The following is a 15,854-nucleotide window of genomic DNA, read 5'->3' as shown; positions in this document are numbered from 1 at the left end:
TACTCCCGCAATTTATGTCTATCTTAGTATTTTTGTCCCCACTGTTAGTTATTTTCTTGCAAAATAATATCTGATGCAAATTTTCCTTTTTTGGTTTATCTATGCACTTGTCATCCAGAGACCTATAGGTTTGGCACTCTGTGGCAACATATTTACACTGAATAACTTGAATTTCCTCTTGAACACTTCCCCTTGTTCTGAGACTGATTTACTGTCACATACTGTACTTGATTCCACATTATTTTCCACATCACTTCATGTCCCAGTCAAATTGTTTTTATTCACACAGTAATGTGCAAATTTTCAATGGGACATTGTACCTCCTAACCCTAAGAAATATAAATATAAATACAAACAACAAATACAAAGGTAATTTAGTAATTGTTAATGAATCCAAACCAAGCACTATGATTTGTTAGTCTACGATATATCATTGTGTCAGTGTCATTCCTCTGAAGATTAACTTGTTATGCAATCAAACTTTAGATCTAGATTCATGGATTTACTTACACAGGATGGATAAGTGAAAAACAAACAATATCACAGTAAAATGCATGACATATTTATTCATGCATTGTAAAAGATGCAGTTTTAAAGTATTCCTAAAACATGTTGTTTAAAGAGAACTTCATTTCTTATAAATATATCCTTTGTTGGGAAAGAATTATAACATTCAAACCTAATGTGATTGGTTTTCAGTCTGAAAACTGACACTGACAATTAGATGCTAAGAATAAGTCCCTTACACTAAGTCTTTCTCCCAATCCACTGGTCACTCTTAGAGTCATAGAGTCATACAGCATGGAAACAGGCTCTTCTGTCCAACTTTCCCATGCCAACCATGATGTCCCATCTACTTTATTCTTACCTGCCCGTGTTTGGCCATATCCCACTAAACCTTTCCTACCCACGTAACTATCCAAAAGTCCTTTAAATGTTTAAATGTTGTTATAATACCTGCCTCAACCACCTCCTCTGGCAGCTATATACCCACAACCTTCAGTGTGAAAAATGTGCCTCTCAGTTTCTCCCCCCTCCTCCCCCACCATACACCTATTTCTTCAGGTTCTCCTACTCTGGGTAAAAGACTGTGCATTTACCCTCATAGCCCTCACGTTCTTGCCCCAATGTACTGAAAGCCTTTACTTACCTTTCAATGAATTCAGGACAATGAACCTGCACTTGTAAATCCCTTTGCTCTACAACACTACCCAGGTCCTGCCATTCACTGTAAAGGTCCTGCCATGGTTTGACTTCCCCAAAGGCAAAACATATCTGCATTAAACTATCAACCATTCCTCAGCCCACCTGCCCAACTGATCAAGATCCTGCTGTAATTTTTGATAACCATCTTCATTATCTATGATACCATCACTTTCAAGTCATCTGCAAACTTACTAATCATGCCTTGGCCATTCTCATTCAAATCATTAATATAAACTACAAACAGCAATAAGCCTAACTCTGATTCCTGAGGAACACTAGTAATCACAGTCCACAAGTCCAAAAAAATAATCTTCCACCATCACCCTCTGCTTCCTTCTATGTAGCCAATTCTCTATCCAGTCAGTTAACTCTCCCTGGATTCCATGTCATCTACATTAGCCACCTATCAGTCTTCGAGCACCTCATGTATGTCTAATTATGATTCATATATTTCAGCCAAGGGCATCTGCAATTTCTTCTCTAACGTCCCAGTGTCCTCGGATATATCTGATCAGGACCAGGAGATGTATATACCTTCATGCACCTTCAGGCATTCACACCTACTAATCCGAGTATGGACTGTCCTAAGTTCCCCTGTCCTCATGCGTTTCCGCACAGTTAAAACACAGAAATATTGAGGATCTTACCCTTCTCCTGCGGCACCACACATAAAATGCTGCTTTGATATCTGAGATGTCTTATAGTCACCCTCTTTCCCCAAATGTACTTGTAAAATCTCTTTGAATTCTCCATAATATTGTCCGCCAGAGCTATCTCCTGCCCTCTTTTTGGCCTCCTGATTTCCTTCTTAAGTATGTTCTTCAGTGCCTAGAAACTCCTCCAAAGATACACTTGATCCCAGTGGCCTCCACCTGCCGATGCCTCCTTTTTCCTGACCAGAGCCTCAGTTTTTCCTCATCATTCAAGCTTCCTTAACTCCCTCCTGCCTTGCCCATCAATCTAACAGGAGCATGTATACCCTGAACTTTTGTCATCAGCAACTCTAACACTAAAGCATCTCACTTTATGGACGTCCCTTTGACCACAAACAAGCTTTCTGTTTCATACCATCAAAGTTGGTCTTTCCCCAATTCAGAATTTTAACACAAGTGCTTGCCGTGCACCATTATTGTGAAGAAATGTTACGGTCGGTGCATTAAATTATGAATCAAATTTGAATTATTGCTAAACAAACTCAGTTGCAGGAAAAGTTTAATTTTACGTGTAAAATTTCAGGTTTTCAGAATTTAATTATTCTAGGTGATTTTCTAAAAATATATATTGAAGTTTTCTTTTTACTCCATGTTTATAAGTGTTCATAAGTTCATATATGATAGGAGTAGAATTAGGCCGTTCAGCCCCTTCGTCTCCTCCGCCATTCAATCATGGCTGATCTATAGTTTATGTCCATTTCGCCCCACTTTAGTTTGCGCTCAGTTTTATATTGAATTTCAGATTTTCCAGGACTGGGTTGCTTCAACCTGTTCAGTAATCTGCTCTGGACAAGCACTATATGCTGCAAAGGTTCTCCAGCAAAAAACCTAATTAACTCAGGCATTTCGGAATCTTCTCATAACATTCACAGGTCATGTCGCGTACTGCATATTGACAATGCAGTTCTCCTGCGCGATCGCATTCAAATCTGACTGATTGTGGAGAGGATTTTTAAACGTAACGTACGGACTTCTGAATATCCTTGCTGTGGTTCATGATTATTTGGGGTCCGCGAGGAAGGTGGGACGGTCATAAAATCGGCCCCTAATTATTAATATAAACAGTAAGACCAACAATGCGAAAATAACACATCTGATAAAAAAAAACTAAACTGTATTACATTACTTTAGTTATGTTGAACAGAAACAACTATCTAAATACAAATTTATAAACTAACGACTTACATTAAAAATATCATTTTAATATAATGCATTCCCAGATGGCAGGCAGCTCTCGCGATCATCCTCACATTTCAATCGCGGCATTAGAGTACATTTTTAGGAAATCGCTGAGTGTTCTGTGCGTAATAAGCAGCCGTGATCAGATGTCTCTGCAATTGACATATGAGATTTTGTGTACTTCATTTCGGATTGAACTTTTTGCAATATGCTCTCGTTTGGCAAAGAGCCACAGATTTTATTTGACATGCAGTTAGGTCTTATGTTTCATTTCACAGAATTAGCAGTTGCGATCAAATTCCAAATTTCAGATGATCTCCTAAAGGTTTATTTTCTCGTCAGGAAATGTGGTTTCGGCTGCGTAAGCATTCCTTACCTTAATCGACTCCGCTGAATAAAAATCTGTACTGCAACTGTAATTTAAAAAAAAAACTAGTTTATACCCACGTCATTAGTTTAAAAAAGGTATTATTTACGGAACATTTCATTCACTTTAGACATACAGCCATTGGGCCACCGAGTCCGCGATCACCCACCCGTACACTAGCACTATCGTAGACTATAGGGACAATTTACAATTAACATAAACCAATTAACCTAAAAACCTGCAGACGTTTACAGTGTGGGGGGGGGGGGGGGGGGGGGGCGGGGACGGACCGAAGCACCAGGAGAAACTCCATGCCGGCACAGGGAGAATGTACAAACTCAGTACAGACAGCATCCCTCGTCGGGATCGAACCCTGGTCTTTGGCGCCGTCAGGTAGCAACTTCACCGCTGCGCCGCTATACACCCCCTTATTTACAAAATATTTTCCATTCAATTCTGCATTCCAACATTACGTTAAACGCGGAGGGATGTCTAAATTAATAATTTGCAATATAAACAAAGATAAACATAAGATTACACATTATAATAAGGTAAAAGTGCATACGTCAATGAGTGATGATTCCACAACAGAAGCCCTTGATGTTCTGTTGGGTAACCTATATAGAGAAAGCGCCTTGCTTGTTCAGCAATCCAGTTCCTATTTCGTAATTGAAAAGTCTGACGAACAGATTTGGTTATTGGAGTAAGTGGCGTTATCACACGTCAGGATAAAATTAGAGAAGCAGTATCAGTAGTTTTGTGTCAATCCGCTGGTCAGCACATCTCCAAAACAAACCACGTGAATGACTCGGGTGCTAATTTGTATCGTGCATGAACTTCTAATTTAGGTTTAAATGTGCGCAATTGATATCTCGTAGTTGGAACGGTATAACGCAAGGACAGGCCCTTTGGCCCGCATTGCCTGTGCTGGACATGATGGCAAGACCATCTCTTATCTACCTGTGTATAATCCATATCCCTCCATTCCCTGCATATCCACATGCCTATAGAATAACCTCTTAAACACCACTATCCTACCTGCCTCAACAACTGGCAGTGCCTTCCAGACACTCACCCTCTGTGGGAAAAAATGCTCCGAAAATCTCTTTAAAACCACACCCCTCCCACCTTAAACCCTCTTCTATTTGATTTCTCCATCCCGGGAAAAAGGTACTGACACAAAAAGCTGACACAAAAGACACAAAAAGCTGGAGTAACTCAGCAGGACAGGCAGCATCTCTTGAGAGACGTATGGGTGATGTTTTGGGTTGAGACCCTTCTTCAGGCTGTCTGCCCTATCTTTGTCTCTCATCATTTTATATAGTACATTTATTTCCCCTCTTTACAAAATTCGTGCAGTGAATTTTTTTGATTACTATATACACCTGCATCAGTACTGTGGGTCTACTTGTGGATTACTTCTCAATAAAATTAGCAGAAATTTCCCCCTCTATATTTCCTATTGACCACATAGCCCTCAGTGCAGGAATGTACCTCGCATTTCCTTTTCTCCTGACTCTCAGAAGGGTGGACCAGAAACATCATCTATTCCTTTTCTCCAGAGATGCTGTCTGACCCGCTGAGTTACTGCAGCTTTTTGTGTCTATCTGCAGATAGATAACAATATCTCCTCCTCCCTGCCCTTCCCTAACACAGGTGTGCCTCAAGGCCAGACGTTTGGTCTCCTGCTCTACTTTCTTTACACCGATGACTGTGTGGCTAGCTAGCCACTAATTTACAAATGACACCACTCTCCTTGGCTGAGTCATAGGTAGTGATATGTCAGCATACAGGACAGAGACAGAACACCTGGGTGAATGATGCCACAACAACAACCTCACTCTACGTCAACCATACCAAGGATCGAATCATTGACTTCAGAAAGGGGAAGTTGGGAGACCACATGCAGTTTTCATTGGTGGGTCAGTGGTGGGGGGTGTTAGCAACTTCAAATTCCTGGGTGTTCATATTTTGGATGATTGGGGGCCAGCACATAGATGTAATCATGAAGATAGTGTGCCAAGGCCTCTACTTTCTTGGATGGTTAAAAGGATTTGGAGCATCACCGAATACTCTAACAAACTTCTACACATCTGCACTGCAGAAGGTATCTTAACTGGTTGCTTCATGGCCTGCTGCGGCAATCCCAATGCACTGGAATGCAAAAGAGGCAGCGAAGAGAAATGGACTCAGCCCAGTCCATCATGGGCATAGCCCTCCCCACCATCAAAAGCATGTACCTTGGATGCTACCTGAAGAAGGTGTCATCTATCATTCAGGATACCCACCCATCTTACCCCTGCCCTCTTCTCACTGCTACTATTGGGCTGGAGGTACAGAAGCCTAAAGTCTCATATCACCCAGTTTAGAAACACTTACTATACAATAACCATTAGGTCCTTGAACTGCCCTGCACAACCTTAATCCTACCTCAGAAATGGAACACTATGGTCCAACTCTTGCACGATCATGGACTTGATTTCTAACTGTTCTTTACACTGATGTCTTGGTTTTTGTATATTTTTTTTCTTTTCATTATTTTGTAGGCTTGGTACAATTAATGTATAATAGATATATATATATATATAATATATGTAGATATATATAATATATAATATATATACAAATAAACTTTTTAATAAGTTTAGTTTAGAGATACAATGCAGAAACAGGCCCTCTGGCCCACCAGGTAGACACAAAATGCTGGAGTAACTCGGCGGGTGAGGCAGCATTTCTGGAGAGGAGGAATGGGCGATGTTTAGGGTCGAGACCCTTCTTCAGGCTGCTTCCTCTCTCACTGCTCCCCATTTGGCCCACCAAGTCTGTACTGACCAGTGATCCCTGCACACATACACTATCCTACACACACTAGGGACAATTTACAATTATACCAATCCAAATAACCTACAAATCTGTACGTCATTGGAGTGTGGGAAGAAACCAGAGATCTCAGAGAAAACCCACGCAGGTCACGGGGAGAACATACAACATTTGGTGTTTAAGTTTGTGTGCCTAAATTAAATTCCAAAAGTGTGTACTGAAATATATTGTATGGATATTGTCCAAAAACGGAAAAAATAATTATCTTCCTTCTAATGGCTACCATTACGAAGGTCATTAAAATAATTTACCCTAATTCCCATCTGCACCTTTATTTTTTGTACTGGACACAGCTCGAGTGAACTGAAGAAACAGCTGAGTTTTATTTGTAACCTGTTTCCTACCTATTTCCATAATCCAAGATTTTACATCCAAATAAGGTTTCTATCTCCAAACTCATTGATTGCCTATCCGCAATTTAAACAGTATTCTGAAAGGGCAGTCCTATCTTAACTTTATTACCATTTGAAGATTAAAGAAAGGCTTCCCTTTTAGCATTAAAGAAATAAACAAAATAATAATGAGTTGTTAGATGCAGATAAAACAATTCTTGAAAATCTGGAAATAAGAGAGACAGCTGGAAATACCCAGTACTCTGAGAATAAACCAAACTAGTCGTTCTACTGATGCCCTTTTTAAGACTGGAAACTGGTGGATGCTGTCCCGTTTCCATGGGATTTAACATTGGGGTAGAGAAGCATCTTCAAGTAAGGATGGTCTGAGAAAAATCTGAGATAAAATTGAAGAAATTGGATTTTACATAAATTAACAGATTTTATCCATCCAGCATAGCCATTCTTTGCATCGGATTACGTGCAAAACAAAATAGCATCCATTCTGTGAACTGACTGCAACAACTCTTGAAGTTAGACCACTGCCTTTCAATACTATTCTGGGTCCCTCTACAATCATCCAATAAATCTGTTCATTGATTGTGAATGATAGAAAAACTGGAATTATGTCTATGTAGTGGGCAACTACTAATTTACGGCATTACTTTGTTGCACAATAAATTGTGAGACATAAATACTTTGTATGTGGTATTTATTGTAGATGAAACTATAATGTTACATAGTTACTAGATACGTTTAACATGGAACTCTGGTATATTTCAGTCTGGAATGTATATATGAGCTGCCAATGTTAATAGCAGCCGTTACATAAGCACCAGACATATTTTGAGGCTCATATAGTGTAACTTTTCCAGACATTTTAAAATGTTGGCTATTTGCAAAACAACATTACTACTTACCTATAACTGTAGGTGCATTTGTTGTCGTGTTGTTTCTGTGGATTCCTGAAAAAAAAAGGTTTGCAAAGTTGCACCAAAGGAGTAGTACACAATCAAAAGTTCTTGTTATCAGGTCAGACCTTAATCTGAGGCTCCATTTGCTGTCCCAGAAGGCACCCCATGACTACTGTGATGAAGAATAAACTAGTATGCTCAGTTTTCTGACTAAAATAATTATCTGTTGTTGATCTTATTTTTGGAAGTTACTGTGTACAAATTGGAAGCTGTATTTCTTAATTACAACATTGACTTCACTTGTCATAGTATTTTGATAATTAAAGGGTCCAAAACATAGAGGCCAAATAATAATGCCTAGTAAGCAATGAGGATCAATACAACTATGTCTTGATGTTAAACGTGAATATAAGCAACAGTGCTTGACCATTTGCCTTGCGAGGCAATGACACCTTTGCCATTTGTCTCACAAGATACTCGCTATTTCCTTTTTTTTGCCATCATAATTATTCCTGATTAACCTCCAAACTTCACTAATCCACTATTTTCTCTTTTTGCATTTCTTTCCAGTTTATTATTATTCTACACTTTCCAACTTTATAGGACAATGATACTGATTTTCAAAACTCTCCCAGTTTTCAGGTGTGTACAGTACTCTTAAGCAACAGCATGATCTTCTACTGAACTAATATTATCATTAGTTTAGTAATTGAGCCATTCTACACAGAAACGGGCACTGTCGGCCCAACTTGTTGGTGACAATTGGCCCCATTGTCCTGCAATTGGACCATATCCATCTAATCCTTTCCAATCCATGTACCTGTCCAAGTGTCTTTTAAATGCTGTTATACCACCTGCCTCAACTACCTCCTCTGACGGTTTGATTCATATACCAGCCACTTTCTCAGTGAAAAAGGTGCCCCTCATGTTCAGATTAATTCTTTCCCCTCTCACCTAAGGTCTACATATCCATGATAATAATTTATTTGATGCAAGATCATGACTGGGATCAGTCTTAATACCAGAGAAGGAAATAGGATGAGTTAATACAATTTTATTTGGAGAGGGAAATAAAGATAAAGCAAAGAGGGAAGTAAAATTGATGGAGATACCGTAAGAAGACAGACAGAAAGATAAATGAAAATGTAGAGGAAAAGCAGGAGTGGAGGACTGTGTACTTTAGAAGAGGTTAAGAATTTGAGAATTTTTATGGAATGGAATGGAATATTTTATTGTCACATGTGACTGGACACAGTGAGTTTCTTTGCTTCTATACCCAATGTATATAATTTTAATACTTGAACGGTTAATAAATGAATAATAGTTGAAATAATTTTTTTGTAAGTTTTTTGGAATTAGCTGGTCCAAAAAAGCATGATCAGAAACAATGGCTTGCATCATTGGAAGTCATTACAGCTGATGTTGCTATAAAGTCCTGCTTCCAATACCAACAAATACTTTAATAACAAGACCGGCATTAGATTTTAAAAATTAGCTTTTGACCATTATTTACTTCCTACACCTACAATAGTTTGTGTCATGTTAAACTTGTTACTCGTACTATTAATAGCAAGGTTATAACTAGACTAACCAATTATAACGGTATAGATGAGATTAATTTGCATTAATTTAATAGCATAAATTTGACAATGTGTAAGAATCTGTTTGTCTTGTCGTAGCTTTATAAGACTTTTGTCAGGCCGCGTTTGGAATATAGTATTGTGTGCAGTTCTGGTCGCCCCATTACAATAAGGATGTGGACACTTTGGAGAGGGTGCCAAAGAGGTTTACCAGAATGCTGCTTGGATTAGAGGGTATTAGCTATAAGGAGAGGTTGGACTAACCTGGATGTATTTTCACACTGGTAGACAAAAATGCTGGAGAAACTTAGTGGATGAGGCAGCATCTATGGAGCGAAGGACATGGGCAACGTTTCGGGTCGAGACCCTTCTTGAGTCTGAAGAAGGGTCTCGACCCGAAACATTGCCTATTTCCTTTGCTCCAAAGATGCTGCCTCACCCGCTGAGTTTCTCCAGCATTTTTGTCTACCTTCAATTTTCCAGTATCTGCAGTTCCTTCTGAAACATGTATTTTCACACTTCTGTGTCTGGCTTTCTCTGGAACATTGGAGGTTGTCGGGAAACCTGATAGAAGTATATAAAATTATGATAGGCATCAATAGGGTAGACAGACAAAATGTATTCCTCAGGGTAGAATTATAAAAGACATGGGGACGAAGTTTAGTTAAATTATCGTTATATGTACCAAGGTGCAGTGAAAAGCTTTTTTGTTATCCAGTCTGCAAAAAGAATATACATGGTTAAGCTGTCCACAGTGTACAGATACAGAATAAAGGGAATTAATGCATAATTCCAGAAATGTCAGAAGAAAGATAGTCCAAGGGTCTTCAATGAGGGAAATGGTATGTCAGGACCATTCTCTAGTTGGTAATAGGATGGTTCAGTTGCCTGATAGCAGCTGGAGAGTAGCTGTCGCTGAATCTGGAGGTGTGCGTTTTCATACATCTGCACCTGATGGGAGAGGGGAGAAGAGGGAGTGACTGGGGCGAGACTAATCCTTGATTATGATGGTGGCCTTGTTGAGGCAGCGTGAAGTGTAGATGGAGTCAATGGAAGGGAGGTTGGTTTACGTAATGGTCTGCTATGTCCACAACTCTCTGCAATATCTTGCAGTATTGGATAGAGCTGTTCCTAAACAATTATGTGATGCATCCCGATAAAATGCTTTCTATGGTGCATTTGTATACGTTGGTGAGAGTTGTTGGAGGCATGCCGAACCTTCTAAGCCTTCTAAAGAGGGAGAGGCATTGGTGTGCTTTCTTGGCCAATGCTTTGATATGGCTGGTCCACAACATGATGCTGGTGATCTTTACTCCTAGGCAAAGTTTAAACGAGATCGGCAGGACAGGTGCTGGAGAAACTCAGCAGGTGTGGACAGGTATTTTTTTATTATATAAAGTGGTGGGTGGCTGGAACACGGGTTGTGGTGGCGGCAGATGCGATTGCGGTAGTTAAGAGATTTTTAGATAGGCATATTGATACGCAGGGAATTAAGGGATATGATTCACATGCTGGCAGAGGAGATTAATTAATCTTGTCATCATGTTCAGTGCAGACACTGCGGATTAAACATCCAGTTCCCATGCTGTACTATGTAATTTTCTATGCCCCAGGAATTGTTGGTTTTCTATCAGCTTGCAAAACACACACACACTCGTATATATCTATATATAATATTTTAAAATAAATTCCAGCTAAATGTATTTTGATGGGCATATAATTGTAAAATCTGAGTTATCGAGAAAGAAATTGGGGAAGGCACAGTGGCACAGAGTTGCTGCTTTACAGTGCCAGAGACCTAGGTTCAATCCTGACTACAGATGCTGTCTGTATGAAGTTTGTACATTCTCCCTGTGACCACATGGGTTTATCCAGGTGCCCCAATTTCGTCCCACACTCCAAAGGTGTACACGTTTGTAGGTTAATTAGCTTCCGTAAATTGTAAATTGTCCCTAATGTGTAGGATAGTGGTGGTGGTGATTGGTCGATGCCGCCCTTGTGGGCTTAAAGGTCTGTTTCCATGCTGTATCTCTAAAGTTCATAAGTTCTAGGAGCAGAATAGACCATTTGGTCCATCAAATCTATGCTGGTATTCATTCAATCAAGGCTGGTCGATCTTTCTCTTTCAACACCATTCTCCTGCCTTCACCCATAACCCCTGACACACTTACTAATCAAGAATCTATCAATCTCCGAAAGTCTAAATTGTCAAATTTATTTGTAAATTATAGATTTACTACTGCCTGTTAGGTACTAGCTATTTTGGAGGTTCACTGACTGAAAATTATTAACATTTGACAGTTCACATATCAGCTTTACAAATGGACACAATTCATAAAAACTGAATGAATTGTAAAGTACTCCATATCAAATTACTGTCTGTGCTTCTCTAATGAGATTAAAACAATGCAATGATTTAGCAAGTATATTTGGTTAGCAACTGCTTAACAAATATAGGAACTGAACCTGCTGTTTTGACAACAAATAGTTTGATGTAAGTTGAGACACAGGAACTGCAAATTATGGTTTAAAAAATAAAACACAAAGTGCTGGAGTAACTCAGCTCCGCGGAAAGAGATGGAAATGTAAACTTTCAGATCGGGACCCTCCACGGGATCAGTCTGAAGAAGGGTCCCAACCCAAAAAATTGTCTATCCATGTCCTCCATGTCCTCCAGAGACTGGCCCACTGAGTTACTCCAGCACATCGTGTTTTTGTCATGATATAAGCTGTTTGGTGAGCATAAAGAGTTGCCTTTGTCAAATTATTAGGTTAACCTTTTCATTAATGCTGGTCCTTTTAATTGGGATATTGATTGTGATCCCTCTTAAGAAGGAGAAGATGACAAGATTTTATGTAAAATATTGCATTCCACAATTGAAGAAATCAACACAGTACATTTAAAAATAAGAACCAAAAGAGATTAATACATTATTATCTTTTAAATTGGTCTATTTGAATTGGACAAAAAGTAGAGGAAATTATCGATTATGCCTTTTCGTTTGGTGGAATTGCCCAAGGGATTTGGTTTTGTTCACAGACATTGAAATGAAGACAAGCAAAATACATTTTTGAAATTATAATCTAACCCCCAAAGTTTGAAACAATTTTTCAGAATGGATATTATAGTTTTTCCGATGTCGAGTTTAGATCAAGATTATTAATTCCCCACAAGTTGTTATCCAACACCGCACTGTAAGTAGTTGGATCAGTATCCACAAGCACTGCATCAAGTGCCAGTCCATTTAAATAGTCCAATTACCACACACTATTCAGGCAGTGCGACATAGCAATCAACATTCTCTACAATCTTGAAATCATAACACTGAAATATTATTTCATGTAATTGAACTCTGGGGTGGTTATATCATCTACCTACCACAAAATCATATTAAAATTGCATGCTGAATGTCCTGGGCACGAACAATGAATTTGTTAACATGGGACTAACAAAATAATTATCTTGTTTTCAGACCCAATGGATTAGGCACCCTTCAGTGTTACATCTAACCTATTGCAATGTCATTGGAGTGGCAGACCAAAGATGTATTTGTGGATTGTTCTCTCAGTAAATCTGATTTTAATTAAAGAAAAACAGCAAGGCTGACTCTGTTGCTCATGAAGAGCTCATTTGGATTGTTTTGCAATCTTATCAAATGAAACATAAAATCATCAATCACTTCATGGAGTTAAAACAAATAATAGTGAACATAATATTTAATATACAACAAATGTAAATCGATAAATATAATGTTGCTACAAATAAATCCCACTTCATCAATTACTACAAAGCAAAGAACACAATGCCTTTACAGCAACTCACAAATAAAGCAATGGACTATATTACACCAGGAAACAATAATTAGATCAAGTACAATAATGCACTATATCACTTTGTGATTAAAATAGCAGCATTAATTATGCCTGACAACAAGTAATTTTACTGATTTTATGTGGGATTCTTTACATCAATTTTCTTTGTATGTTCCAGTAATAGACCAAAGCCATGTGGGATTCAGAAATGGCAGTCTTTGGTAAAGTGGTGCTGTATTTGAGCACGTTAGATAAGTAAAGTAATCTGTACATGAAATGGATGATCAAGAACAAGGAGAAAGGAGACCCCAGGCAAGAGGTTACGCTGAACATGAATAAATTATTCTGGTTAAAAAATGTCCTTTATTATGAAAGGAAGACCTTTCAAGCAGCCATCTACACATTAAAGTAGACAATGTGTAGGCAACAGGTGCTGTGCTGCAGAAAAAAGTTAAAGAAATACAGATGGTGTACGTGTCCAGTGAAATTATCAATGTCACTTTAACCAGATTACATGCATGAACTGATATTACTGGTTCCATCATTCATCAATGTATTTTCACCTTGAGGTTTGTACTAAGCAGCCTGAGAAAAAATTGTAGCTCAATGTGTTGCTCAAGATAAGAGATAAATAAGAGAATCAAATTAACATGTCTATGTTTCATTAAGATGTGGAATACAGTGCTACATTCAGAAAGTTTATACAATAATCTGTTGTATATTAATATAATATGGGGGGCGGGGTAGTGTGTGTGTGTGTGGGTGTGGTTAGTGTGTTTGTGTGATGCTGCAGCCCCCCCCCCCCCCCCCTCCCCCCCCGCAACCACGCGTTGAGGGGACGGGACCCAACGGGTCCCACTTGGTCTATTACTAATAAAAGCTTTGGACAAGATAAAGAGACCATGTTGACAACAGTTATATAATCTAACCTTAACCTACCGAATCAAACCTTTCTCAATTTAAGATTTAATAAAATATTCATTTAATTATAAGGTTTACTGGACAATCCATTTCATTCTAATTTCTGCAATAATATAAATGCAGTCAAATGGTAGATGTTCTGTGCAAAAGGATAGGTACAAGGTGCAGTCTGGTGACACTAAAGGTGATAGGGGATCTTGTAAAGAACATGTTGCAACCAGCAGGATAACCAGTTAACTCAGCGGGTCAGACAGCATCTCGGGAGAACATGGACAGGTAACGTTTTGGGTTGGGACTCTTCAGAATCTGAGTTTCTCCAGCACCTCATGTCTTTATTTTGTACATCAGCATCTACAGCAGTCCTTGCACCTTTTTTTTAAACATGCGATTGATTTTCAGGTCTAAATAAAATATCAGGAATAAATAAAATATTATATTCGATTATCAACTAAAGCTTATTTTACCTTTCACGCAATGTAGCTTAGATTCCCATGCCACAATCGGCTTTTGATAACTTCCATCATTGCAATTCATCCAAAGATGCCAATAGCATCTGCAACAGAGAAAGAGGATTCGCCCGTAATTATTAAAATTGAGAGGCGTTTTTCGGAAACGACCCAAAGGATGTGTAAAATATTATCATTTTATCAAACCCATTTTACAAATACCGTTCCAGAATATAATCGCAAAGTATCAATCCGGTTCCATCAAATATGACGGAATATTTAAACATTTAATTTACAACACCGCAAATCTTATCGTGTTTAATTTATAACATAAATACCCCGATTCGCATAAAGAAAGTCAGGGAGGAAGAGACCTGTTGGTTGCACCACAGAAGCCGCCAATGTTCTGTCCGATAACCTATATACCACGTTTCCCTCCCCCCCCCCCCACCCCCTTGCAGCAGGTCCAGACCGTATTTGGTCTTTGGGAAGTACGACGGGTGGATTTGGTTATCGGATTAACTTTCTCGTTTCTCGTATCAGGATAAATTTAGAGAAGCAATGTCAGTAGTTTTGGAAGCATTCTTCAGCGATTAATCCAATCATCATCATGTGTCCTGAGACTTTGCACGGAAAATATGTGACATGTTTTTTGGTCGCTAGATACTTCCACCAGATGGAACATTTGGTCGAGGAACTCTGCATCAGCAGAAAGAGCAAACGCGCGTCATGCATTCCCACTAAAATACGTTATCGTTTCCTAATTGTCGCTGGTTTTAAAGCCAAAACCAGAAAGTTAATTTTGACTGTTATCCTAACATATGGCGTTTTGCAGATTGTTATCCTATGATTAAAAATACAGAGCATGTTTGCCCGCCGAAATGTTGCATAAACCCCTCACAGAAAGGATCCCAGCGATTCGAAATCTTGTTAGATCCTCTAGTTCAAAGCCCAAGTACAAATGGCAAAATTAATTTCATTTGCAGTTTACGTCGATCTTTGGTTTCTATTCATTTCAAATCTTTTAAACCAGCAACTTGGTCTCAAAACAAGAAAGTTAGTGATTTAAGAAGTGGAAAATGCATTCATTCATCTTCACGAATATGAGCCCAATCCCTATCTGCACCTTAGTTATTAGTATTATTGGACGTTGCTGAACTTACATGATATGGGAACCTGATATGGGGAACAACAGTTCTGCCAGTAACTTTCCTACCACCAGTTTCCTATCCCCACAAAAATTGGGGAATAGTCTGATACCATAGACTTGCCGGACTTGGAGTTAGCATTCATCTCCACAACTGGATCCTTGACTTCCTGGCCAACAGACCCCAATCAGTGAGGATAGGGGACAATAATCCATAACACTAGCATTCTGCAAGGATGTGTTCTCAGCCCTCGTCTTTACTCCTGATACACCCACGACTGTGCAGCCAAGCACAAATCTAATTCAATATACAAATTCACAGACGACGCCACCATTATGGGCTGGATATCAAATAA

At 38.9% G+C, this 15,854-nt stretch overlaps 1 long non-coding RNA gene across 1 annotated transcript; it reads right to left on the bottom strand.

Annotated features, from left to right (window-relative positions):
* Window positions 1-2,687: 2,687 nt before the first annotated feature.
* Window positions 2,688-14,455, bottom strand: LOC129708138 (uncharacterized). The gene is made up of 4 exons (XR_008725291.1): window positions 14,370-14,455; window positions 7,598-7,642; window positions 3,475-3,511; window positions 2,688-3,250 (listed from the first exon to the last, which is right to left on the bottom strand). It is a non-coding gene; the product is annotated as an uncharacterized LOC129708138 (long non-coding RNA).
* Window positions 14,456-15,854: the final 1,399 nt, after the last annotated feature.

Source organism: Leucoraja erinacea, chromosome 23 (assembly GCF_028641065.1).
Source record: "Leucoraja erinacea ecotype New England chromosome 23, Leri_hhj_1, whole genome shotgun sequence".
NCBI lineage: Eukaryota > Metazoa > Chordata > Chondrichthyes > Rajiformes > Rajidae > Leucoraja > Leucoraja erinaceus.
This window is presented reverse-complemented; position numbering and strand designations above follow the sequence as displayed.